At 32.5% G+C, this 13,314-nt stretch overlaps 1 pseudogene; it reads left to right on the top strand.

The window, feature by feature from the left end:
• The window catches only part of LOC131064761 (subtilisin-like serine-protease S), a 92,269-nt pseudogene extending 82,132 nt beyond the window's left edge, over positions 1–10,137 (top strand).
• The last annotated feature ends 3,177 nt before the right edge of the window (positions 10,138–13,314 follow it).

Here is a 13,314-nt window from a genome sequence, read left to right as displayed (position 1 = left end):
CATATACATCCTTACAACTCCTTATATTCTTCTATATATTCATATTACATGTTCTATTACATTCCTTTCTTTATATTCTATCTATTTGTCATCAAATCATTCATATCTCCTCCTTAATGGTGATCATATCTTACAATATAGTTGTATCTATAAGATGGGATGTGACCCATACTTAATATACCTAATATATATGCTATGTTCCAACTCTTAAGCTCCACAAGTTTGATGCGGCAAGATGCGACATGTTCTCCAAAAAATATCTTTGACTGCTCTTTCCCTATCAACACACATTAAAAATAAATTCAATTAGTTTTATGCAATTATGTAGTTATTTGTATTTGTGAACTCCAGGTTCACTTTTTGTTAGTCCTAATTTCCTAATGATTAACACCTAACCTCTTCTCATCCTTTTTCATTAGTCTATACTTCAATGCACTATCATCAAATGCTAATGGATGAAATTTTAGAGCTATGTCACATTATTATAAAGGAAATGACCAACACAAATCTAGTATTTTGACTTGAGGAACATAATGTGACATATTTGTTTTATATTTTAAAATGGTATAAATTAATGAAATGTTGAATTTTTAGGTTACTATAGTATATAAATATGTATGTATGTACAAACATGCATGGACATGCACATGCACATACATACTATAATTGTATTTCTAATAGAAATGAATAGAAAATAATGTTCAAAAGCCTCTATTTTTAATATGGTACAATAAGTTTTTTCTTTTTTTTTTTCTCACTTAACTAACTTGAATATCTAACCCCTTGCTTTTGCCACTTGGATATTATGTAATGGTTGGGACACTCTCCCACTTTATTCAGTTGGAAATAAATTGAATATCTAGCACATGAAAAAATAGATTGATAAATATATATATTTCAATGAATTATTAACATAAATTATAAATATAAAACATAAATAATATATATATTTAGTAAATTATAAAATAAATTATTAACTATAATTAAAAGATAAAACTTATATTCTAAAAATATATACTCTTAGATCTGCCAATGGATATTTTATATCACTTAGAAAATTCATGTAATGTATTAGGCAAAATTTTTTTTTGGTAAAACTAGTTTATAGCAATTTTTGAAAGCATTCTTTTGTGCATGCTTAGAAGCTAAAGAGATTTTATTGAAAGTTTTTTGGTCAAAAAAAATTTAGGCCCAACTTTTTAATCCACATAAACACCACAATATTTACCATCTTCTTAACCAAAAATATTTTGAAGGAATTTTTTTTAGTGAAATGATTTATCCCAAAAACCTTTAAGTTGACCAAAAATTCACACAACCTTAAATTGTTACCCCAACAAAAGTTTTTAGGACTCTTTCTACTTAGTTTATCTTGGTCTCTATTAGTACATTCCTACACACTTAGACTACTTAGTTTAGCCTTGTCTCTATTAGCATATTTCCTACATTCTTAGAGTGATTCATCAAGGCACTGAGTTTAATAAAATAACCTAAAAAATTATAAATATTAATATCTAATCCTCCAAATAGACATTAATAGTCAAAAATATGCATATGAGATTAAAAAAATCCAAGCATATTAACTTGAGCCATTATTTGGATGGAACATTAATCTAAAACTTTAGGTCTTAATGCCCAACACAATAGCTTCCAAACCCTGGAAGATAGAGTTGGGGCAACTGAAAAAGAAGATGGAAGGGATTGAGAAGAGTCTCAAAAATATTGGGGAGCAGAGTTACAAGATTTTAAAGGCCGCCTCTCATAGTATCAAGGTCCTTATCAACAAACTCGAACATGTCTAGGGGGAAAAGGCCCTCAAGGACACTACTAAGGAGAAGGATGGAACCCCTGAAGATAAGGAGGCGAGTCCTGGAAAAAGAACATGCGCAAGTACTAGAAAGAAGAAAAACCAAAGCAAGGACATTGAAGATATCAAGCGAATTGTTGAGACCATGGAACAATTGGAGCTGGAAGCTGCCGATTTGCTAAAGAACTTCACCTAGGCTTGGTTGTTCTTCTTTGCTTTTTCTGTTGTCTGGTGTTTAGTTTCTTGGTGTTGTGTCTTTCTACTGCTAGCTTTTTGTTTTCGGCCAACTGTCTTTTCTATGGCCGTTGTCTTTTTCTTTTTTGGTGTTCTCTAATGGCTATCTTTTGAATATTTGATGTAAAGGGTTTCAGGGGCCCTTCAAAACATGTTTTCCCCTAATCAAAAATAATAATGGAAAAAAACCAATTCAATTACTTAGTTACCAATGCCAAAGGAGGAAAATCTTATAAAACAAATGGTAGAGATCATGAAAGATGGAAAAGTTGAAAATTGCTAGTTACATTTTGTTTTTGTTTTGTTATTACATCTCCTTTTAGGGTCCAGCTGATTATGGTTTATCTTGGCTCTCATTTGCGTTTGTTTTGTAAAAAAAGTCAACCAAGAACACATATGGATCAAACATCTACAAACGGTATCTCTATTTAAATTTTGTATTACAATCACTCACTCACACATACATACACAATGTGTTTTGTTAAAAAAAAAATTACTCTAAATAGAATTTGATTGAATATACATTATATTTCAATCAAGTTATTCATCATGGGGAGACATAATATAATCAAGTCGACACTTTCAATTTTGTAAATATAAAATACTATTAGTATAATCAATAATATCTAGACTAATAATTCATGGGTCTTTATCATACAATCATTCTGGGGTATTTCTTTGATATGTGTCTTAGTAAAATGAGGAAACTATGCGGTATTACAAATGCAAAAGCATCTCAATGGTTGATAAATCTTGCATCATCAATAAATATTTCCTTAGTGTTTTTTGATCTTTTCCAAGTTGCTTTGTTAGAGCATATGTTTAATTCTTATCACAAATACATTTTTTACATATAATTCTCAAGTTTTGACTATTGAGATACCAATAGTAAGTCTCATAGTTTGTATGACATACTTATTATAAAGGCATCAAATTGCACCCATAACGTCTTATTGAGACTTTAAACATATCCATCTATCAAATACAATGTTTTATTCCCTCATTATAAATATTTCCATGCTTTTAAATGCCAAAAGGAACCTATTCAATAGTGGACACCAGTTGTTACGCCATGTATTGGTGTTTGCTCCTAGATACATTCATGCTTGGAGTGAAATCAAGTTTCAAATCTTATCTTATGTTAGCAAGAGTCATTTTGCAAGCATCAAGGAAATGCACCCAATCCAAATGAAGATAAAAGATGGAATAATTTAACAATGGTCCTATGGTTCTTAGTACATGTGCATATTGTATTTTAATATGTTTCAATGAACATTACCCCCCTACATAAAATAATCTCTACAAAAATAAAAAAAATTAGACTAAGGATAAAAAAAAATTGAACAATTCAAAATCCTGACATGTACTATTGAATCAAAATTCGATGCAATCTCTATCATATGAAATGATACATGTAATATATTTTCCTAAGCCATCATCTTATCTATTACTTCATAATTCTAATTACTTTTGTTCTTGTATTGATTTTTTAGTTTCTATAGTTTTATTGCATGAATAGATGATCTTGCATTAAACACCTTATCCATGACTATATCACATGCTCAACTAACATGGTGATGAATTTATAGCCATTTTTTACCCTTCCATCCTCCTTTTGTCATAGAGGGTTTCTATGTTAGGGTATACCACCTCATGGAATGCTTATATTATTTATGATTGGAGCTTCTAAAAATTTGTTATTCTTTTTCATTTATGAAAGTCTAGAAACTATGTTATTTTTTCTCATGAAGATATTAATTTCAATTTTTCATTAATTGAAAATTTGAATGTGATTTCTTTTATAATTTACTTTCAAATTCAAAATCAAATAGGAAAGATGGCATTGAAATTCCAATATTTATAAGAACTATTTAACCATTGAAGAAGCACTCCATGCAACCATATTCATTTCGACAACCATGGCCACTTCTCATATTTTCTAATACATGGGTCATTTACTCTCCTCATAAGAAGACACCTAGTTCTTGACAAGCTATGATTATGAAACCTCCTCTTCCATTGATTCCACACTTGTTACATAATCTACTACCAAGCTAGGATTTTTTGGTCCCCTGAATATAAGATAAATAGGTGGCCCATGAACATGGGGCCCTATGAATAATTTAATGGATGGATGATCGTGCCACCCCTACTTGACACTACAATACATATTTAAATACTTTTCTTATTTATTTAATGTAATAGCCTTTTCTTAACGTTTTTTTATTTAATTGAACTTTCATAATCCACATGACACACAAAAATGTTTCCAAAAAAGTAAGTTAATACAGAACTTTTTAAATTTTATTCTTACATAATCGACAAGAAGCAAAACGCTTAATGTTTTATTGGCATCATGCGTTGCCTAACTTGAGTATTCATTGGTGTTACTGATTGGCATATACTCAAAAAACACAATGACAGGCAAATTCCTGAGACGGCCGATCCACTCCAACTGCTGGTTAACATTCACCTTTATAAAATGTAACATGATTTTACTACTGCCGGCAGATTGTATTTTTATGTTGTTCTTTTCTATCGGCGTCCTATAAATTAGGAACACTAGTATCAGCCATTCCCAAGCAAAGTAGCTTCATTTTTGTTATAAATTCAAGTGCGCCATTTGTGCTCAACAAGTTAAAGCAGCCAAGCAACATGTTTATTTTGCAGAAGCTGCTGATGTTAATTCTTTGCCCTTCACTCATCATTTGTGGGGCAACAGGCAATGCAATCAAGGTAAGTAATCTATCCAGAAATTTCATTATTCCTGCCTTAGAAATTTATGGTTTTCACAGAATTGCAAAATATTCAGAGCTAATGGTTGGAATTGCAGCATTATATTGTGTACATGGGTGATGTCTCGCATTCTACGGAGGAAGGTACAATATATTCCAACCAAGAACTTCATGCCGAAGTGACCACTGGAAGGTCTGTCATTCAATACTATCTGGTTTGTTTACTTGAGAAGGGCTTAGAATTCAAAAAAGTTCCCAATTTTTGAATAAAACTAGAATTGCATAATGATGAATTTCTTAACCCATATAAAATGTTTTGAAATTTTGTTAGAAATTTTCAACTATTTTAAGCAGTTGAATGGGCAACTTCCCTGTCATTGTTTTAAAAATTATCGTTTAACTTTAAATAGTGTATTCTAAGATTTGATATATTTAGGTGGTTCATCTGAATCACATTTATTTTTTCAGTAGGGTCTATTTATTAGCATGCTTTCTTGATGTATTTTTGTGGTTCATCTGAAATAATATTTGGTTTTTCAATAAGATTTGGGCTCACGTAAGTACTTCATTCGAAAGCACACTAATAGATGGGCTCTATTAGAAAGGCAAGTGTAATTTCAGATGAACCACTTAAACAAATCAAAACTTTAAGTAGGGTTCATTTACTAGTATACTTTCTTGACTTATTTTGATGGCTCATCTGAAATCGTATTCGGTTTTTCAATAAGATTTGGGCTTCCTTAAGTGGTTCATTTGAAAGCACACTAATAGACAAATTCTATTAAAAAACAAGTGCAATTTCAAATGAACCACAAACAAATCAAAACTTTAAGCACCAAAACAATTTTTTAACTTATAAGCTCCCTTTACTGCGACTTTGTGGTTCTATATCTAGATTCTAGAACAGGTGGAATTAAAAGTAACAGAATTAATTATACTCTAATGTACTCGATCCTCAATGTGAAATGACTTTGAACAGAGTCGGAGTAAATGATGGTATAATTCATCATTATGCAAAAAGCTTTAGAGGTTTCTCTGCACTGCTAACTCCTGAGGAAGCTTATTCTCTTTCAGGTAACGATACGACATGGATGATCATTGAATTTAAGTAGTTGAAGAGCATTTAATGAAGTACATCTATATTTATTGCAGAAATGGATGATCATTAAAGTTTAGTAGTTGAAGAACATGTACTGAAGTATATGTATGGTTGTTATAGAAATGGATGATCGCTAAATTTTAGTAGTTGAATAACATGTACTGAATTAATTCTATAATTTTTGCAGAAATGGTATATCATTAAATTTTTGTAGTGGAAGAACATGTACTGAATTAAATCTATAACTGTTGCAGAAATGGATGAGGTGATTTCAGTTTTCGAAAGTAAAACACGGCGCGTTGATACGACGCGCTCATGGGAGTTTACGGGCTTGCATCAGCCGATCAACTTTGTGAGTAAAAGCACGTACTCAGAAGATTATGTGAATGCCCAATCAGATGTTATCGTAGGAATAATTGACGGCGGTAAGTTCAAGAAGTAGTTGGGTTCTGCAAAATAGTTTATCAGGATTCATATAGCATAAAAGTTGACCATCATCATAAAAGAAAAAAGGCACCTGAAAATTAATCTCCGTCTTAACATTCTTTAAGAATTGGATAATAATCTAGGTGTTTGGCCGGAATCAAAAAGCTTCAGTGATGCCGGTTTGCCACCAGTTCCAAGTCGCTTTAAAGGAACCTGTCAAACGGGCACTCAGTTTGATGCGCACCATTGTAACAGGTAAAATTTGAATTAGTACTGATTGGTTTGAATCTTTTGTTCTTTGATTCAATTGTGTATTTTTTTCATCAATGTTTTGGATCATAATAAATCACAGTGTGTGATCTGAAACGTTGATGAAAACAGACACACAATCGAATCCAAAAACAAAAGAAAAAATTGATTTGCTTTTCAGTCAACAACAGATTATTTTTCTTTGATAATATAAAATAATGAAAATTAATAGAGCAACCTGTCACTGTTTGTGATATGTGTCAAGCATAATGCATAACCCTTGCCTCATTTTCTTTTTCTTAAAAAGGGTCAATTTTTCAAAATGATAAATCTTTAACTAATATACAGTTAAACTATGAAAAGTTAAAGAGGTGAATCTTGGAATTTCTGTTTGTTGTAAGTCTTTAATGATGATTGAGTAATCTGTCTTTTTGATAATTGGCTCGACCTCACTCTTTTGGCCCACATTATAGGGAGTAGGGATCCTACCTTGAATTAGCTCTTTTTGACCCACATCAAGGGAGTAGGGTTTCTAGCTTGACCTAACTCCCTTTGATGATTGGTTTGTCTTCAATTTGCTTATAGCTCATTTTCCAACACCTCCTATGACCCACAAAACTGGAATTAGGAATCCTAGCTTAACCTAAGCTATTATACTATATGTTAATTTTTTCTAAGCTAACTTGGACTCAAACCTTGGACCACCCATTTACTATTGGGATGCTCTACCATTGAGCTATTGGTCCTCATGGTGATTGGTTCTTCTTTGGTTTAAGTATGGCTTATTTGGTGACACACCCCTTCATAGCTGCTCAAGATCATAGCTTGGCTTGACTTTATTGATCTAAAATTTGATACCATGTTAAACTTTTCATCAACCAATTAAAACTCAAACCTTGAACATCCTATTTGATATTGGAATGCTCTTATATTAAACTACTAACTTGCTTCGATTCGATCCATCTTTAATTTGGGTATGACCCATGTTCTAACATATTTCAAATGTGTTTAAATTCTTTGATGGAAATTAGTAACAAAGCTAAAACATGTAATGACCTGACTGGAAACTGGAAACCTAATGCAGGAAAATAATTGGCGCACGTTTCTATCTCAAAGGGTTTGAAGCAGAGAATGGACCATTGGAATCAAATGGAGCTATATTCTTTCGTTCTCCCCGTGATGCAGAGGGCCATGGAAGCCACACAGCCTCCACTGCAGCGGGAGCATTGGTCGATAATGCAAATGTATACGGTTTTGGGAGAGGCACAGCAAGGGGAGGTGCTCCCGGTGCTCGGCTTGCTATTTATAAAGCATGTTGGTTCAATCTTTGCACCGATTCGGATTTGCTGGCTGCTTTTGACGATGCCGTCAACGATGGAGTCGATATCATATCCTTGTCAATAGGCTCCGGTCTTCCTCTGCCAGAATACTTTGTAGATGTTGTATCGATTGGAGCTTTTCATGGATTCAGGAATGGAATCCTTACTTCTGCGTCTGCTGGAAACGATGGGGTGCCCGGATCTGTTGCCAATGTGGCTCCTTGGATTTTCACTGTTGCAGCCTCTTCTATTGATAGGAGCTTCGCTTCTAATGTAATTCTGGGTAGCAATATTGTCTTGAAGGTAATCATGAAAAATCCTTCCTTGTCCTTTAAGAAAATCATCGAGTCAGCTTTGGATCAATTGCTGGAATAAGCTTAGCAATTTATCTTGTAGTTGGCTACCATTGTCTACGTTTAAAAAATTAGAACATATGTGTTTATTATGTAGAACTATTTGTTTCAACCCAAATTTGAATGAAATCTGAATCACATAATGGCTTTCCCATTGCAGGGGCAAGCTGTAAATCCTTACCCACAAAGTGGATTTACAGGTCTTGTGGCTGGAAGCAGCTCTGCTGCCCCTGGTATCTCTCAGACAAATGCAAGGTATTATAAAAAGAATGAAAATATTTTACTTTTTAACCAATGCTTGTATAGAAATTTTACTCATGTCATACGTTCAATTCCAGTCTTTGCATTGAGAATTCACTAGATCCTTCAAAAGTAAAAGGAACGATAGTGGTTTGCACGGTTTCTGGCGCAACGGATAAGAAACCATTGAAGGGTGAAGTAGTGAAAGAAGCTGGAGGTGTGGGTATCATAGTTATTGACCCAATCAAAACGGATGTTACAGTCCAATTTGTAATACCTGGTACACAAATAGGAGCACAGCAGGGAGCACAACTTATGGCATACATGGCCTCAACAAAGTAAGTAAATCCTCTCAGAAATTGTAATCATTGTTTAGCCCTAATGAGCACTGCCCCATCCATGATTTCCTATTGTTTGATAGACTCTTATGAATTGATTGTGATGATCAGGAACCCTACAGCATACATCAAAACCACTACCACAATCTTGAACATCATGCCAGCGCCTCAGATGGCAGTATTTTCTTCTTTAGGTCCCAACAGCTTAACTCCAGACATCATCAAAGTGAGCCATTTTTTTATCCGTTTGCTGATTTTATTTTAATAATGAAATTAACATTGAATTTCCAGTTCCAAAGCTCAAATCACTAAACTGTGACAACAATGATTTGTGCATGGGTACTTTAGCCCGATATTACAGCACCTGGAGTTAACATATTGGCAGCATGGCCACCGGTATCATTAGGTTTTTCCGGTAACCGGTCGGTGGATTTCAACATAATTTCTGGAACATCCATGTCTTGCCCACATGTGTCCGGTCTAGCTGCTTTTATCAAATCACAACGTCCAACATGGAGTCCTGCTGCAATCCAGTCCGCTATCATGACAACAGGTAAATATTTGAATTTTGATTTAAATAAATACATTTTAAAATTTGATTTATTTAGGCTGTTCATTTGAAATCACATTTATAAACAAATCTTATTGAAAAAATTAATGTAATTTTTCAATGAACAAACTAAAGAAATCAAAACTTATCAGAACACATGCTATTCTTTTAAGAAATTCTCATATGTGAAATTGTAATTGGCGGCACTCAATTCTGATAAATTTACAATACATGTACAACAGCATTTGTTACAGATACGACAAACAAGCCCATAGTCAAAAGCCCTATAGGGAACATCACAGGGCCATTTGATTATGGATCAGGGCATATCAATCCAATGGCGGTTTTAGATCCAGGCCTCGTTTACCACTATGATGTGACAGACATGATAAATTTTATGTGTGGCATTGGAGCCACCCCAGCCCAGCTTAGAAATGTGACAAGGGATGGTGCAAGATGCATGGGAAACCCTACCCCTCCATATAACTTGAATTACCCTTCCATTGCAGTGGCAAACCTTAAGGGAAGTGTAACAATATTGAGGACTCTCACAAATTTCGGAAGCGGATCTTATGTCTATAAAGCAATTGTTCAGTCTCCCCCAGGTGTGGATGTGGAGGTGCTTCCCAATGTACTCAAATTTAAGCAAAAGGGAGACAAGGTCTCATTCACAGTCAAGTTCAAAGTAATGAAATCAGCTTCTCAGTTTGTGTTTGGGTCGTTAACGTGGAGTGACGGTAAACACAAGGTCTACAGTCCAATTGCTGTGAACCCAGTTTCAACTTAGTCAGTTCTTTGGGAAGGAAAGTTAGTCCAATGAAGGGTCTCCGCCACTATCAATAAAAAAATGAATTTATGCTCATAAGGAAATATATGCTTTTAGGGAATGAGGCTCTTTAAATTTTAGACTACACAATTTCTAAGTGACTTAAATGGGATTTCTTAGTGAAGGAGGTCTTAAAGTGTGTTAATTAATGGTGAGAGGTATTTTATAATGGTACAATTAGTATGGAGAAGAGTGATTATATGAGTGTGTTAACATTTTTTTTTTAAACGTATCTTATATCTAAAATCCGTTATGGATTTGTAGTAAACAAAATAATTTTAAAAAATTGCACTTCGTTGCCTGGGAAGTTTTGTAGTTGGATGGTCTGTTTGCTATCCCTTCTCTTTCTTTCTAGATAGTTAGTTTCTGGAAGAGAAGGTTTTGGGTCCTTTTGAAAACCCATGAAGGTTGTGGGTCCTTTTTAAAACCCATGTTCGGGAGTTGTTTTGCTCTATTGGCCTGGACGCCTTCCTTCTTTGTTCAAGGGTTCAGGGCTCTTTCAAAATCCTGCTTCCTTTTCTCTGTAATAGAGCAGGGTCCTTTCCATGCTTACCTTAATAAAAAACATAATAATTTTAAAATAAAATAAAATAACTTCTAATTAAATAAGATAATATTCACTTGATTTATTAATCGTAAGAAATATTATGTCTAAATTGTGCATAAACATATTTACATCTCCTCTCTGATATATAATAATAATAATTTTAAGTAGGTTACTCTTTTAGTACTTTAAAGAAGTGAAATACATAAGCTATAATAAGGAAATACGAACAAAAATAAAATATAATAGTATATTGTAAACCTAAAAATATTTTATGTACTCAATATACAATTTCAAAATTTCAATAAAACAATTTTGTCTAAAGAACATTAAAAGTTATTTATACATTATTGTTTTTAATTAAAAATATTATTGCATTATTATTTTTAGTTAATATATTTTTTCTTAAAGATATTTAGTTTTCTAATTATATATAATTTAAATTTTAAAATTTAGAACTTTTATTGTTTATTAAATTGAGAAAAATACTTAACACCAATTTAGGTGATATTTGGTTTGTTTATCACAACACTTTCCATTCATTTAGAACATCCCATATAAGAAATTGTAATTGTTGGCACCCAATACTAATGAATTTTTAATATGTGCACAACATCATCTATTATAGATATGATAAACAAACCGATAGTCAGAAACACTACAAGGAACACAACAAGACCATTTGATTATGGATAAAGGCATATCAATCCATTGACAACCTTAGATCCAATCCTCATTTACCACTACGATGTGATAAACATGATAAAGTTTATGTGTAGAATCGGAGCCACCACAACCCAACTTAGAAATTTGACATGGGATGGTAAAAGATGCATGGAAAACCCTCCCTCTCCATTAATTTGAATTACCCTTCCATCATAGTAGAAAATGTTAAAAGAAGCATAATAGTATCAAGGACTCTCACAGATTATGGAAGTGGATCTTATATGTTTAAATCAACAGCTCAACCTCTCCTAGTCGTGGATGTTGAGGTGCTTCCCAAGTACTTATATCCAAGAAAATGGGAGATAACGTCTCATTTGTAGTCAAGTTCAAAGTGATGAAAGTGGCTTCTAAGTTTGTCTTTGGGTTGCTAACTTGGAGTGACAGTAAACAGAATGTCTATACTCCAATTGTCGTAAACCCAATTTCGGCTTAGTTAGTTCTTTGGGAAGAAAAATTAGTCCAATTAAGGGTCTCCACCAATGCCAACAATTTTTTTTTTTATGTTTTTAGGGAATTAGGCTCTTTAAATATTAGAGAGAACATAATTTTAAATTGACTTAAAAGGGATTTTTTTAAATGAGGGAGGTCTAAGAGTGAGGTAAAGTGTGTTAATTAATGGTGAAAGGTATTTTATAATGGTAGTAATTAATAAGAGGTAGAGCAATGGTATGAGTGTGTTAACATTTTTATTAATTAATATCCAATATTTGAAATCATCTATACATGTGCAATAAATTAAATAATTCTAAAGTAAAACAAAATAACCTTTTATTTATTTATTTTTATTTTTTAAGATAAACACTTTTGATTGGACCTATGAACCTGACAATGAGTGCCGACACTATATATCATGCTTACCTCACCCTAAATTAGTGTTGAGCCATCCTTGTGGTTCGCGCTACCCTTAGTTTTCCGTGGGGGAACCACTACTTCCACTGCTTCCACTATGGCAAGTGACACTCTGCACGTCCAACCAGCATATTGGGTACATTGTGGGTGACACGGGAATTGAACCGAAAACCACTCGGTTCCAATGCTCATGCCCCTACCAACACACTATGGGGTGATCCCCACAAAATAACCTTTAATTAAATAAAGTAACATTAATTGATTCGTTACATGTAAGAAATATTATATATCAATTGTATATATATTTATGAATCCTCTCTTATATTTTTTTTTATTTTTTATAATTTATATATTTTATATTTTAAATATCAAGAAATAACCTAAATTAAAAAAAAAATCTTACATTGATAATAATTAGCCGTTATTTTTAAGAATTGTAAAAAATTGAAAGATAGAATATTAATATATAGACAATATAATAGTATATTATAAACTTAAAGTATTTTATATTCTCAATGTACAATTCATAATTTCAATAAACCAATTTTATCTAAATAACATTACAAGTTAGTGTTACATTATTGGGTGATTGATGTAATAATGATAAAATTTAACCATCATACCATGACCTAAATGACTATATATATTTAGATTAATTAGCTGGGGATTCTTTAGGATCACTCATATGACAAATATAAAAAATTAAACATATAAAAATCTGGCTTAGCAACTATAATAGACAATAATAAAATACATAGAAATGATAAAACTACCAAAATCTAACAAAAATCTATATCACCCTAAGGGATAAAAAAAATAATACAACCTATTGCACACTCCCATGAACTAGATAGAAAGCATGAACAATAGAACACTAACAAGATAAATTATATTTAAAAGAAACATAAAGACACCATGTACATATGAACACATGTACCATATAAAATGAAGAAAAAAGTAGATACCAATATCCTACTCAATCTATACATCAAAATCCTAAACTAGAGGCTTCATTACCA

This window comes from Cryptomeria japonica, chromosome 11 (assembly GCF_030272615.1).
Source record: "Cryptomeria japonica chromosome 11, Sugi_1.0, whole genome shotgun sequence".
Classification (NCBI taxonomy): Eukaryota; Viridiplantae; Streptophyta; class Pinopsida; order Cupressales; family Cupressaceae; genus Cryptomeria; species Cryptomeria japonica.
This window is presented reverse-complemented; position numbering and strand designations above follow the sequence as displayed.